Below are 14,248 nucleotides of genomic sequence, written 5' to 3'. Positions count from 1 at the left end.
AGGGCAGCCTTATCAAATAGCAAATATGCAACACATATAAAACATTTTGCAATTGCAATTAGGATGCAAACCAAAGCTCACTGAAATCAGCGGGGATCTCTCCATTCACTCCAACTGGACTAGATCCATGGTAAAGATGCACAGCTTTCCTTTAGCCTCATCTGTATATGAACTCTGAGGAAAAAATAGGTAGCCAGTTTTTGCATTTGCCTTACCCTCTCTGCACTGACCAACCCATTATATTTGGATTGCTAGCCAATTTCTGAACCATTGTTTTGCATTACTGGCCTGGGTAAGCAGAAGCAGCTGTGAGACTCATAGCTCCATGGCACTTTACCTCATAGGAGATGTCACATGGCAAGCCATTTAGCTCTCCACTGCACTGGACAAGTAAAACAATACAACCAAAGCAGGAGATTCATCTAATGAAAACTCTTTCAAAAGCAAACTGTATTTATTGTTTTCTCCAAAGAAAAAATAAACGTGGGCTGCCTGGTTGCAAAACAGAGGGGTAGTTGGTGTCAGTCAATGACTTATTGTTTAACCAAATGGTTATTACAAGTAGCAGCTGGTGACTCCAAAAAATAGGGATGCTGCACATTTCCTCCACCTACAAAGCCACTCCCACGACAGCTTCCCTCACCTCTACCTATCCAAAGTTCCTTCTGTCTGTTCCAGCTATACAAGCCTCTTGTATACCAGCCATGATAGCTAAAATGAACCTCCACATTCAGATTCAGAATATCTCTGAACACTAGAATCTGGTAAAACAGGGAAACACTATTGCCCTCATGCCCTGCTTATAAGCCCTTGAAAGGCATTTTCAGAGAGACTCGCCCCAAGGCCACAAACTGAGTGCAGAGATGGGTTTGAAAGCCCATGCCATGAACCAACTTCCCATTGAAAAATGGCTGCTGCAACACCTGTTTTACAAAAAGCAAACTGTTTTACAAAAAGTGAGGCCGGGGGTCATTTATTAAACATGTTTACCTATACAGAAGAGATATGTTGGGGGGAGAGGTCAGTTTCTCTCAAACTGAGAGTGCAGGGGGAGGGGAGTGAAACTTGCCCCTCTGCTACCTTGCTTCATAGTGCTCGGATACTTTAAGCTATTTCCTTGCACTTTAGAGGTAAATGGGCCAGTGTGTGTAATAAATGCAACAGGTTTATTCAAAGGGATATATACAACTCTTCGACAGGTCTCTAAAACACAGACCTGCAGCATGATTTTCCCTAGTCCAAGTCAGGACCATTGCTAGGTACTTAAAAGACTGAGAGCTCCCCCTCCCCACACTGCCATGCTGTCTGGCTAGACAATCCATGGCTGGAACCCAGCTGGCGTGGCCAGCAGCTAGCTCACCCACCCTAAAGCACACCCAGCCTCTGGCCACATAAGGGGAACCCTTATGCACAGTTGCACAAAGTCTCATAAGATTTTGTCAAGTTTCGTGACATTTTACCAAAGTCTTATGTGACTTGGCAAAACCTCTCAAAATTTTGGGTAGAGGTTTCGGCAGCCTGGTGTGTGTGCCTGGCAGTGAGGGGTGGAGGTGGGGAGATGCATGGCAGTTGTCCTCCCAATGTGCTATCCTGAAGGTTTGAGAAGGTCTGGGCCCCTGGTGGTTCAGTGGTAGTGGATGGGTGACACACTAGGCACTGAGAAATAAATTTATGGGCCTAGACCTAGCATTGCCCCTGGTTCAAGTGAAGTGGAGAAAGTCTGGAGGCTAGATGTACTTAAGGGAACAGTGCATAATTAATTCACTAGCCTGAATACATCTCCACTGTGCAACACAGTAGTGAATATGCCTGCCCGGAACTCAGTAACATTCTGCAAAAGCAGGCAGGGTGCAGACTCTTTTGGTGCTTCTGCGCTAATAACTGGTGGCTGTGTGTCCTAGTTTATAGAGTACAGTTCTCTACATCAATGATGGGCAACTGAGGGAGGTCCAGGGGGTACTTTTGCACCCTGGACCTCCCTGTGAGCAGCCCATGGGGGCCCCCCTCAATACACACATTTCAAAAGTCACTGTTTTGCCACTGAAATTTGATAGCAAACCCCTCCATAGCACTCAGAAATGCTAAAAGGGTTAAATTTGGTTTGTTTGCAAGCTAAATTTTATCCTTTTAGTGCTCTGTCATGCTAAAAGGGCCATGGGCTACATGTTGCCTCTATATGAAGTTCTGTCCAGTCCAAGTTTGGTCTAAAGATAAAGAACTACAAGAAGGGAGAGCAGAGAATTTGAAGTTGCCCATCAACAGTTAGCAGACTGACCAGACACACCGGTCACCTGGTCACACGCTTTCCCACTAGGGGTGAGATGTACTGTATTTCTATGTACATTATAATCATTATTTCTACATCTGCACTGTACCACTTCAGACTCCAAGGCAAGTAGGGACTCCCATGATGGAATGCTCCCCATGAAAAGAGATTAATACACACATATAGTTAGCATATCAGGTAGAAGGCTAGCTAGAAAACTTTTCCCCACATCAAATTTTCTTTGTGCATATTTTTGTATGGAAAAGCATCCCATCATGTGAGTTCACACCTGATGTCTGAAGTGGTGCAGTCTAGACACAGTGAGAACTAGCCCTATGTCTGACCTATTTTACAAAGATTTGTGAAACTACACTGCTAGTCTGGGAGATTCTCTGAAGAATGAGCATGCCAAATGGAATAAATAAAACATTGTTCATTCCAGGATGAGTGTGGGGAGGCTTGATTAGCAGTTTTTAGTTGACTGAGATCCCCCATAACATAAGCACTGCATACAAACGGTATTACAATATCTAAATTGATGGAATATTTGAGAATGCTTGAAGGGAATATGTGCAGTGTGCACCAGCAGTCGCGAACACATAGGCCTACTAGGACCATGGGGAGAACAATCCTATATCCACTAGACATTGTCTAGACAGGCATAAGATTTTTCGGTTTCTGGAAACCGAGGTCATCTGACTTCGGTTTCCAGAAACCATGCTCCCCACCCACTCTCCTGCATTGCTGGTGCGGTTCTTTCCACACCACCTTCTCTGTGCTTGTAAACAGAGCGCAGAGACGGCGAAAAGGGAGCAGTCCCAGGGGCAGGGAGGGGAAGAGACCATGGAAGCTGCTTTAGACTCCTATCAGGCCCCTTCCTTCCCTGTCCCCGAACATGTGTCTAGCCACAAATGCAGGGTGCCTGAAGCATGGAGAGGATCCCCTCCGTGCTTTGTCCATCCTGCATAGGCTAGTCAGTAGCCTCCAAGTTCAGAAGCTGCCATCTACCTCAATAGGATTGTGCCCCAATGCTGTTTTATACTATGCCTTTGCCAGGAAACACCACTGTATAATAACATTGCGTTTACTCATTAAAGTAAAAACAGACATGCCTGAATTAGTCCTAGTACTATGAGAAGGCAAACAATATCCCAGCTAGCTTTTCATCTCTTTCTCTGCAGCCCCAGGAGATGAAAATAATTGTGAACAGCTGCCTGACCCTTTTGTGCTATAAGAGACTGAGAACAGACTAACTCCAGTGATCCATGAATACTTGTTGATTTGTGTGGGAAACTATTAAAATGAGCTTTAGTAACTTCACTTGTAACTAGCAAAAAGTATGCAAAGTACAACTTCCTGTTTCACATAGCTAATCTGGCAGCCAAGGAGATTCACATATTGTGTGTACATACATGTTTCCCCATTTTTGCTTCCAGTGTCTGTATTTACCTTTCTATTTTTACCCCATTGTAGCCCCAAGATACAGGAGATACCAAAGTATAAAAATATAGTTAATTCCAGTTTTAATGTTTCTAAATAGGACTGTGCATGGACCCCCGATCTGACTCATAAGCCACTTCGGGACTTCTGAGGTGGGCCCGATTCGGCTCGGGCTGATTCGGGGGTCTCCTGACCCACCTCGACCTATGAAGCCAAAGCGGGATTCAGACATCTGAATCCCACTTTGCTTCTCCCCACATGCCACCCAGCTACTTATCTGGGCCCTTGTTCCAGGGGGTGGGGAAAGCTGCCACGAGGGGTGCCACCAGTGTGTGGACACTGAGCCCATAGAATCCCAGAGTAGTTCTGATGCTGAGGAAGAGCAGTCGCTCCTTCTGGAGAGGAGCGCGCTCCTTTTTTCCCAGGACCAACAGCTGACGGAGATTCCTCCCAGCCACATTCCTAGTTTAGAAAGCAGTCCAGGGAGTGACTCAGCACAGATAGCAGACTGGGGGGGATGCGCGGCGCAGACGCAGAGAGCGGTGCCAAATGGTTCGCGCTCAAAGAACGGTTGCGCCCAGAGGATCCAAGGGAAAAGGGGAGGGATTCTCCCTAGTCCTTATATTCAGGGGTCTGCCAGTAATTGCCCTTCAAACGGGGACCAACTGTTCTAACTTAGGGCATAGGGATGCTGCTGCTCAGATCTAGTTGCTACCTGTAGAGCTGTTAAGTTGTAAAAGAAGAATAAAGCTTTGAAAAGAATCCCTTTGTCTGTGTCTGGACTTGGCTACTGGATTAGACTGAGAGCCCTCCAAGGAGCCCTTGACAGCTTGGTCCCCATTCCTCTTTTTTTTTCTCTCCTCTCTCTCTCTCCGATTGCCTTATGAAGGGTGCTGGGGACCCAGTGCTGCAAGCTCTGCTGCAAGAGGAGCTCCGTGATCAGATGGCTCAACTGTCGGCGGCCGTGCAAGATCTACAGGCTAGTTTTCAACCCCCCCACCCCCGCTTCCCCCACGCCATAAATGCCTGGTGGCGTTGCCAGAGATGTTTTCTGGTGAGAAAGAACTTTTTCAGATTTTCAGGGCCCAATCAGAGCTGTACATGCGCCTTCGACCTGAGGATTTCCAGACGGAACAGGTTCGAGTGGGTTTCGTCGTTAGCCTGCTGTCGGGCATGGCAGCTAAATGGGCTTCAGGACTTCTTCTCGCTAATGACACCCTGCTCGGGGACTATCAAGGTTTCATGACAGCCATGGCCCGTTTTTTCGGTGACCCCCTGCGCACGCAGATGGCTTCTCGGGAGATTCGCCGCCTCCGGCAGGGTAAGGACTCAGTTTCCAGCTACGTGACTTCTTTTCGCTTGCTGATGCAGGATTTACAGTGGATGCCGCGCTACTGGCTCAGTTTTTGGATGGTTTGACCGACGAGATTTTGGATGAGTTGGCGCACGCGCCCAGCCCACCTACTTTGGAGGAGCTCATCCACACCTGCCTTCAGATAGATAGTCGACTGGAGGGGTGCCGGCAGTCCCGGTGGGGAGCCAGGGGCCGGTATTTCCCTCCTCCCATTCCCCCATGTTTCCTGCCTCCTCCCCCATCCCCCGCTCCAATGCTGGGGGCAGAGGAGACCCCGATAGAGCTGGGAGCTACTCGAGCCTCGCTGCCGCCAGGGGAGTTTAAGCGCCGCTGTGCTGAGCGCCGATGTTTTCGATGTGGAAAGCTGGGGCATTTCGCCAAGACCTGCCGAGTGACATCCACTGCTCCGCTGCCTCCTCCTCCTCTCCTTCCCCCTCCTCCTCGTCCCCAGGCCTGACTAGGCTGCCCCCCAAGCCTGTTGGGGGCCTCAGCTGTGGAGGTCAGTACCCCAACGGGTGGGTGCTTTCCCCAACCCCCCCTCCCATCTGCTGTTGCATGTTCACCTCCGCTCCTCACAGAGGGGGGGGGTGGAGGCCCTGGCTTTAGTGGACTCGGGGGCGACGACCAGTTTCATGGATGAGACCTTCGCCCTTTTCCACAAGATTCCTACCCTGCCCCTTCCTGCCCCCTTGGCAGTGGAGACCATTGATGGGCGTCCTTTCTCTTCGGGCGCGGTGACCCGGATTACAGTTCCGCTCGCTATGCGCACCCAGTCCCACGTTGAGCAGATTCAGTTTCACTTAGCCAAGGTTCCCTTATGCCCAATCGTGCTGGTATTTCCTGGCTCTCTAAGCACAACCCTCAGATTTCTTGGGGACTTCAGCAAGTGGAGTTTGCGTCTCCCTACTGCTGGGAGCATTGCCTCCCGGAGGAGGCGCCAGTCCCGGCCCAGGCCTTAACCCTTTCCTCCCCCTCCTTGTCTGCTTCTGGCAGTCTTTCAGCTACCATTATCCTCCCAGAGAAGTATGAAGCTTTTCGGGATGTGTTTGACAAGAAAGAGGCTGACCGGCTTCCCCCCACCGCCCTTTTGACTGTGCCATTAACCTCATTCCGGGGGCGACCATCCCCGCTGGCCGGCTGTATCCGATGTCGGAGCCGGAACTTCGAGCTCTGCGGGAGTTTTTGGACACAAATCTCAAACGCGGTTTCATTCGCCCCTCCTCCTCCCCCGCCTGCGCCCCTACCTTCTTTGTGGCCAAGAGGTCTGGAGAACTCAGGCTGGTGCACGATTTCCGAAACCTAAATTCCGTCTCCATCCCTGACAGGTACCCCCTCCCCCTCATACCAGAGATGCTGGAGCGCCTGGGGCGAGCCAAGATTTTCACAAAATTGGACCTGCGTAACGCATATAATCTCATTCGCATCCGGGAGGGGGATGAGTGGAAGACCAGTTTTGGGACCCGGTACAGAGCGTATGAATACCTAGTAATGCCTTTTGGGTTAGCCTGCGCCCCTCCCACTTTTTCGCGTTTTATGAATGCCATCTTCAGGGACTATTTGGACACTTTCCTCATTGTGTATCTCGATGATTTACTTATATTTTCTGAGGACTTCGAGGCCCATCAACACCATGTCTCTGCTGTACTCCAGCGCCTCCGCAAGAACCATCTTTATGCCAAGCTAGAGAAATGTGCATTTGACATAACCTCTTTGGACTTTCTTGGCTACGTTATTTCGCCTGACGGTATCAGGATGGATCCTGCAAAGGTCCAGGCTGTCCTCTCCTGGCAGGCTCCGTCCACCAAGAAGGACTTGCAACGTTTTCTGGGGTTTGCTAATTTTTACAGAAAGTTCCTGCCCAGTTTTGCTCGGCTCACTTCTCCTCTCACGGACCTCCTTAAGGGCAAGAAATCTCCTTTTCATTGGACAGCATCAGCCCAACAGGCTTTCGATGAACTTAAGAGTAGGGATGGGGGAGAATTTCTCCCCGAAACTTCGGGGGGCTGAGTGCCAACGCATTCGGTCCTCCGAAGGTTGTTCGGGGAGAAATTCTCCACCCGCCCCCCACCCCACCCCCCTGGGATGGGACTTACCTTTCAAGAATGTCCCTCCCAGCGGCGGGTCCCGGCGGCGGTTCGGCAGGTCTTTGTCAGGGGTGGGGGCGGCAGCCGCTCTTTTGACCAGCTGCTGCCGCCGCCATTACAAGTAAAAAAAAAACAACACGCCCCTGTGATAGGCTACGTAATGATTAACGTAGCCTATCACAGCTAGATCTGCAAAGTCAGCCGTGATAGGCTACGTTAATCGTCACGTAGCCTATCACGGGTGACTTAAAAAAAAAAAGCGCATACGGCTAATGGCGGCCCCCATAGGGAGCCGCCATTCGTGTTCCTTATTTGGTCCCTGTAGTCTATGTAAAGATTTACGTAGACTACGGCGAAAATAAGGGCAACGCTATTTGCGTTGCCCTTATTTTCGCCGCAGTCTACGTAAATCTTTACGTAGACTACAGGGACCAAATAAGGAACATGAATGGCGGCTCCCTATGGGGGCCGCCATTTGCGTACGCGCTTTTTTTTTTTTTCAAAGTCACCCGTGATAGGCTACGTGACGATTAACGTAGCCTATCACGGCTGACTTTGCAGATCTAGCCATGATAGGCTACGTTAATCGTTACGTAGCCTATCACAGGGGCGTTTTTTTTTTCTTTTCTCTTTTGAAGTTCGCGGCCGGGGAGACGGGGTGCTTCTCCCCGGCCTGAATTTCGGCTGGGCGAGGCGGGAAGCCTCCCCCCCCCGGCCTGAACTTCGGGGGGAACAGCGAAGCACCTCCCCCCCACCGCGAAGCAAACTGCAAGACCAGGTAAGTGACTTTCGTACACTCCTACTTAAGAGGCTTTTCAGTTCTGAGCCGATTCTGTTACATCCCGACCCGAGGAAGCCTTTTGTAGTGCAAACTGATGCCTCTGACTTCGCGGTGGGGGCGGTGCTCTTTCAGCCTCTTCGGGAGGGCGGAGGGCTGCAACCCTGCGCCTACCACTCCCAGAAACTGACCATGTCTGAGAGGAATTATACCATCTGGGAGAAGGAACTGTTGGCCATCAAGTCTGCTTTGGAGACCTGGCGTCATATCCTGGAGGGGGCACAACACCCATAGTCGAAGTTAGAACCGACCATCGCAACCTCGAACATCTTCAGACAGCCCGTGCCTTAAACCAGCGGCAAATTAGGTGGTCGCTTTTTTTTTCTCGGTTCCACCTTAAGATTTGCCATGTGAAGGCCTCAGACAACCTACAAGCGGATGCTCTGCTCTTTCTCGTAAGCCTGAACTCCAGCCAGGGAGTGAGGAGACTTCCCCCCCCCCTCTGATTCTTCCCCCTCAAGGCCTGGCAGCAGCTGCAGTGCCTCATTCTTGGGACAGGCCTGATGAGCCATCCTGGGATCCCACAAAAAATGTGCATGCTCCGTTGCTCCTGCAGCGCTTCCACCAGCTGTACCCCTACAAACCTGGGGTCCCAGGGGAGGAGCAGAAGGGAGGGCCTCATGGGAGCGGGGATGATGTCAGGGTGGACACTGAGCCCATAGAATCTCAGAGTAGTTCTGATGCTGAGGAAGAGCAGTCGCTCCTTCTGGAGAAGAGCGCGCTCCTTTTTTCCCAGGACCAACAGCTGACGGAGATTCCTCCCAGCCACATTCCTAGTTTAGAAAGCAGTCCAGGGAGTGACTCAGCACAGATAGCAGACTGGGGGGGATGCGCGGCGCAGACGCAGAGAGCGGTGCCAAATGGTTCACGCTCAAAGAACGGTTGCGCCCAGAGGATCCAAGGGAAAAGGGGAGGGATTCTCCCTAGTCCTTATATTCAGGGGTCTGCCAGTAATTGCCCTTCAAACGGGGACCAACTGTTCTAACTTAGGGCATAGGGATGCTGCTGCTCAGATCTAGTTGCTACCTGTAGAGCTGTTAAGTTGTAAAAGAAGAATAAAGCTTTGAAAAGAATCCCTTTGTCTGTGTCTGGACTTGGCTACTGGATTAGACTGAGAGCCCTCCAAGGAGCCCTTGACACAGTGCTGCTGGTGCCGCCAGGGGAGCTGCTGCTGGAGGAGCCGCCGGGGAAGGCACTGTCAGGGAAACTGCTGCCCGTCACAGCCCGCCAACCACCTGTTCTGCCCCCTTTGCAAGGAGGAAAGAACAGGCGATTGGCAGGAGACACCAGCTGCCTGTCAAGCCTGCACAGCCTCCTTCCTTACACGGAAGGAGACCATGCAGATTTGACAGGCATGAGGGCAGGAGTCACCCTCCAACTGCACTCTCTCTCTTCCTTGCAAGGAGGGGGGGTGCCTGATTGGCTGCTGACTCCTGCCTCTGCTCAAGCCTTCATGGGTTCCTTGCTTGCAAGGAGCCCCTGAAGGCTTGAGTGAGGCCAGTGCTGGCAGCTTGCAATGAGGATGGGCTGCCACCGCCGCTGCTGCCAAGGGAGCCACTGCCACCACTAGCTCCTAGGCCCTCTGGATGTGCACAAGCAGCTGTCTTGTTCCGGGGAATGGGGTAAGCCATTTTTAAAATGTTGACTCCCTGTATTTCCAGAAATACAAGGAGTCGCCATTTTAAAAATGGCTCCCCCCATTCCTCGGAACAAGGCAGCTGCTGGCATGCATCCAGAGGACCAGATAAGGAGCTGGGGGCTGGGGGGCAGCATGGTGACTGGACCTCCGGATCGCTCCGAAGCGCTTTGGAGCACCCCAGTCAGCTTCGTGCCCCCTCCACTTCAACTTGGAGGTGGCCCAAAGAGGCCCGAGATGTGAGCCTCGTGTGGTGTAGAGTGGTAGGCGGCAGTATTGCAACCAAAACTCTCCCCATGACCTGAGTTCAATCCCAGCGGAAGCTGGGTCCCAGGTAGCCAGCTCAGGTCGACTCAGCCTTCCATCCTTCTGAGGTGGGTAAAATGAATACCCAGCTTGCTGGGGGAAAGGTAGTCACGACTGGGGAAGGCAATGGCAAACCACCCCACTACAGTCTGCCATGAAAAAGCCAGCGAAAGCAGCGTCCCTCTAGGAGTCAATAATGACTCGGTGCTTGCACAGGAGGACCCTTTCCTTTCCTTTCCTTTCCTTTCCTTTCCTTTCCTTTCCTTTCCTTTCCTTTCCTTTCCTTTCCTTTCCTTTCCTTTCCGGCTTTGGGCCGAAGCAGTGCACAGCCCTATTTACAAGCTAGACCATCACAATATAACAGAAAGAAAATATCCAGACTATTACAAAAGTAAAAATGGACAAATTAAACATTGTTGTTGTTCAGTCGTGTCCGACTCTTCGTGATCCCACGGACCATAGCACACCAGGCCTTCCTGTCCTCCGCTCTCTCCCGGAGTGTGCTCAAGTCCATATTCATTGCATCGGTGATCCTATCTAGCCATCTCATCCTCTGCCGTCCCCTTCTCCTTTTGCCTTCAATCTTTCCCAGCATCAGAGTCTTTTCCAGGGAGTTTTCTCTTCACATTAGGTGGCCAAAATATTGGAGCTTCACCTTCAGTACCTGTTCTTCCAATGAGCACTCAGGGTTGATTTCCTTTAGGATGGACTGATTTGACCTCCTTGCAGTCCAGGGGACTCATAAGAGTCTTCTCCAGCACCACAGTTCGAAAGCATCAATTCTTTGGCGCTCAGCCCTCCTTATAGTCCAGCTCTCACAGCCATACGTTGCTACTGGGAAAACCATAGCTTTGATTATATGGACCTTTGTCAGCAAGGTGATGTCTCTGCTCCTTACTATGCTGTCTAGGTTTGCCATAGCTTTCCTCCCAAGGAGCAAGCGTCTTTTAATTTCATGGCTACAGTCACCATCTGCGGTGATCTTGGAGCCCAAGAAAATAAAATCTGTCACGGCTTCCATTTCTTCCCCTTCTATAGGCCAGGAAGTGATGGGGCCAGATGCCATGATCTTCGTTTTGTTAATGTTGAGTTTCAAACCAGCTTTTGCACTCTCCACTTTCACCCTCAATAAGAGGCTCTTTAGATCCTCTTCGCTTTCTGCCATTAGGGCAGTATCATCTGCGTATCTGAGGTTGTTGATAATTCTCCCGGCAATCTTAATTCCGACCTCTGATTCATCCAACCCCGCGTTTCTCATGATGTACTCTGCATATAAATTAAATAAGCAGGGTGACAATATACAGCCTTGTCGTACTCCTTTCCCAATTTTGAACCAATCGGTTGTTCCATGTCCGGTTCTTACTGTTGTTTCTTGACCCTCGTACAGGCTCCTCAGGAGACAGGTAAGGTGGTCTGGTACTCCCATCTCTTTAAGAATTTGCCACAGTTTGTTGTGATCCACACAATCAAAAGCTTTAGCATAGTCAATGAAGCAGAAATAGACGGTTTTCTGGAATTCTCTTGCTTTCTCCATGATCCAGCAAATGTTGGCGATTGGATCCCTAGTTCCTTTGTCTCTTCAAAACCCAGCTTGTACTTCCGGTAGTTCTCGGTTCACATACTGCTGAAGCCTAGCTTGTAGGATTTTGAGTATAACCTTGCTGGCATGTGAAATGAGCACAATTGTACGGTAGTTTGAACAGTCTTTGACATTGCCCTTCTTTGGAATTGGAATGTAAACTGACCTTTTCCAGTCTTGTGGCCATTGTTGAGTGTTCCAAATTTGTTGGCATATTGAGTGCTGCTTTTCTCCAAAATTCACAATCCTTGCATCATACAAAATCATTCACTTGTACTTTGATCCTCTTTTCTTATGTGTCAATTATCTTCACCAGTATAATCTATCTTAACTCTATCCTCTGATATGTCACATAAAATTGAGAAACACACATTTCTCTCACCCGCTCTCATGGCTCTTCCTAGTTAATACATCATATTTTACCACCCAGGGTAAATCTGCTCCCAAACACATGAATCCTCAAACACCACTTTGTGATCAGAGTAACCCCAGTTATGGAAGAGGGAGGTGAAGCAAATAAATCACTACTCCCAGATGATGGTGGGAAACATTTAAGCCAGGGATGGGAACTTGTGCCCATCCAGATGTCGTTGGATTCCAACTCCCATCAACCCCAGCCAGCATGGCTAATGTCCAGAGATGATGAGAATTGGAGTCCAAAGACATCTGGGGGCACAGGTATCCCACCCGATTCAGTTTAGGGCAAGCACTGTGTATCTTTTTATGTGCTTCTTTACAGATTCAATCTGTCTGCTTTGCTTTAGTTTTGCTTCATTTAGTATTAAGTAAGAAAGTGTAGAGACGATACTGCTTTAACTTGCAGCTACTGCTATGAACTAGTTTAGAGTGGTAATTGTTTGTAAAGTATTGACAAGATTCCTTCTGATTTTAATGCACTTGTCTGACTGCCTGAAAAGATTAGACAACAGAGGCTCAGGTTTCTTTTGTTCCCCAAACCCTTCTCCTTTGGTCCTCAACCATGCATAATCTCCCTATTTTCCTCTGGAACTATGCCCTTTCCTCTGAAACACTGCATCACATAGGATGATATGCCACTGGAATCAACCATTCTTTAGTGAAAGATGGACAAATATGAGTATTATGCTTTAACCAGCAGCTTTGATCATATTGTTTAAGTTGCAAGAACAGAAACAAAAATAGCTCCTCCCTGGCTGCTCAAAGGGTGGAGAACTATTAAGTGCTGTACTGAATTAGGCATTTACTGGCTGATAATCTGAAGACAAATTATCCTGGGATTACCTTCTGCAATTATCTTACTTGGCTATAATCTATTTAAACTAGCACATAAGGACAAACTTTTGTTCCTGATGCTAAGCAATTATTTGTTTTTGAAGTCAGAATTTTGTTGAAGCCATAGAAACAATTTATTCATCCCTCCCACTCCATCCAATCTACTTAAATTATACTTGGTTGAAACTACTTCCCAGCAGAGGGGAGGAGGAGCAACCAAAGATGCTTGAAGAGAAAACCAAGGAAAATAACTATAAAGATGTTGAATGTGCTTGTTATTTCTGCATTATCTGATAATTAACACTTTGGATTAATTTTTAAAATAAAATTTATTATACAACCGACAAAACAAACACACACACACACACACACACACACACACAGACATCATCAAATGGTCAATAAAAAGTTACCAAACTATACACACAAAATACTTCCAAGAAATGGACAACCCTCCTTGTATAAACCTCATACCCTTATTCTTCTCATCCTTTCATAAAATTTGGATTAATTTTGTCAGCAAGTGTAACCTAGTGTTTCAGTGCTTCTGAACAAATAATGAAGTCAAACACAATTATTTAATTCCTTTACAGTTTGCTTAGGGGTTTTCTCCTATAGAAGCAAGGTATTAATAACTTGGGGATGGGGCTGTAAGATTTTTATAGACAGTAACTTTCCATTTTTATTTTATAGCCATATACCAAAGGGGGGGGGGGCTATTGTGCTCTACCGCTAGCAACGTAACTTCTCAGGTAAAGTGAATAAAAATCACACACTCAAAAGCACTAAGAGGCAGTGGTTAAAAATCCAGATTTCTTGTATATTTAATTTAATTGTAAGGAATAGAATAAAATCAAGAAAAACAGATAATTAGAAACAGATATACATTTAGGTAAGTTTAGAGCCTGTGGATGAAGGCATACATTTTAAACCTACAATATGAATACACTTGTAATGCACTATTTTTACTAATATGCTATTTGTAACACACTATTTTCATAATATGAAAACACACTGTTCTAATAAACGATTTCCACAAGGATTACTGTACACTGACAAAGCCACCCCATCCTCATCACGCATTGCTGAAAGCTCTGCCTGCTATATTTACTGTAAAATCACCGGTCCTCTTAAAACCAAGAATGTTCTTTTGGTTAAAGATATTCTAGAAAAGCATCTTTGTATTATTAACAGTTCTAAATGAACCTTACCAGCTGCAGCATGTGAAATGGCAGCCTACACTACGGCACTTTAATGTGGGAGTATTTAGGTTAATGTGCTCTAGAGACATGTATCTCTCCTACTCTAGATTTAACTTCTTGAGCTCTTGAGGAAGGAGCTGAATCCAGAAAAATGACCATTCTAGCAACTCTCAACAACAGAATGTTAACTGGTATCCTCGAAAGGCAAAAATAGGAAAGAAGTGTGATATATCATAACAACCTGGCCTTTATATAATGATTTTGAGTATTCAACTCCTGAAAGACAAGGATA

The sequence above is a fragment of the Heloderma suspectum genome, chromosome 5, assembly GCF_057233095.1.
Source record: "Heloderma suspectum isolate Gila_16-S chromosome 5, 16-S_ref, whole genome shotgun sequence".
In the NCBI taxonomy this organism is placed as follows: domain Eukaryota; kingdom Metazoa; phylum Chordata; class Lepidosauria; order Squamata; family Helodermatidae; genus Heloderma; species Heloderma suspectum.
Note: the sequence above shows the minus strand (reverse complement) of the source record.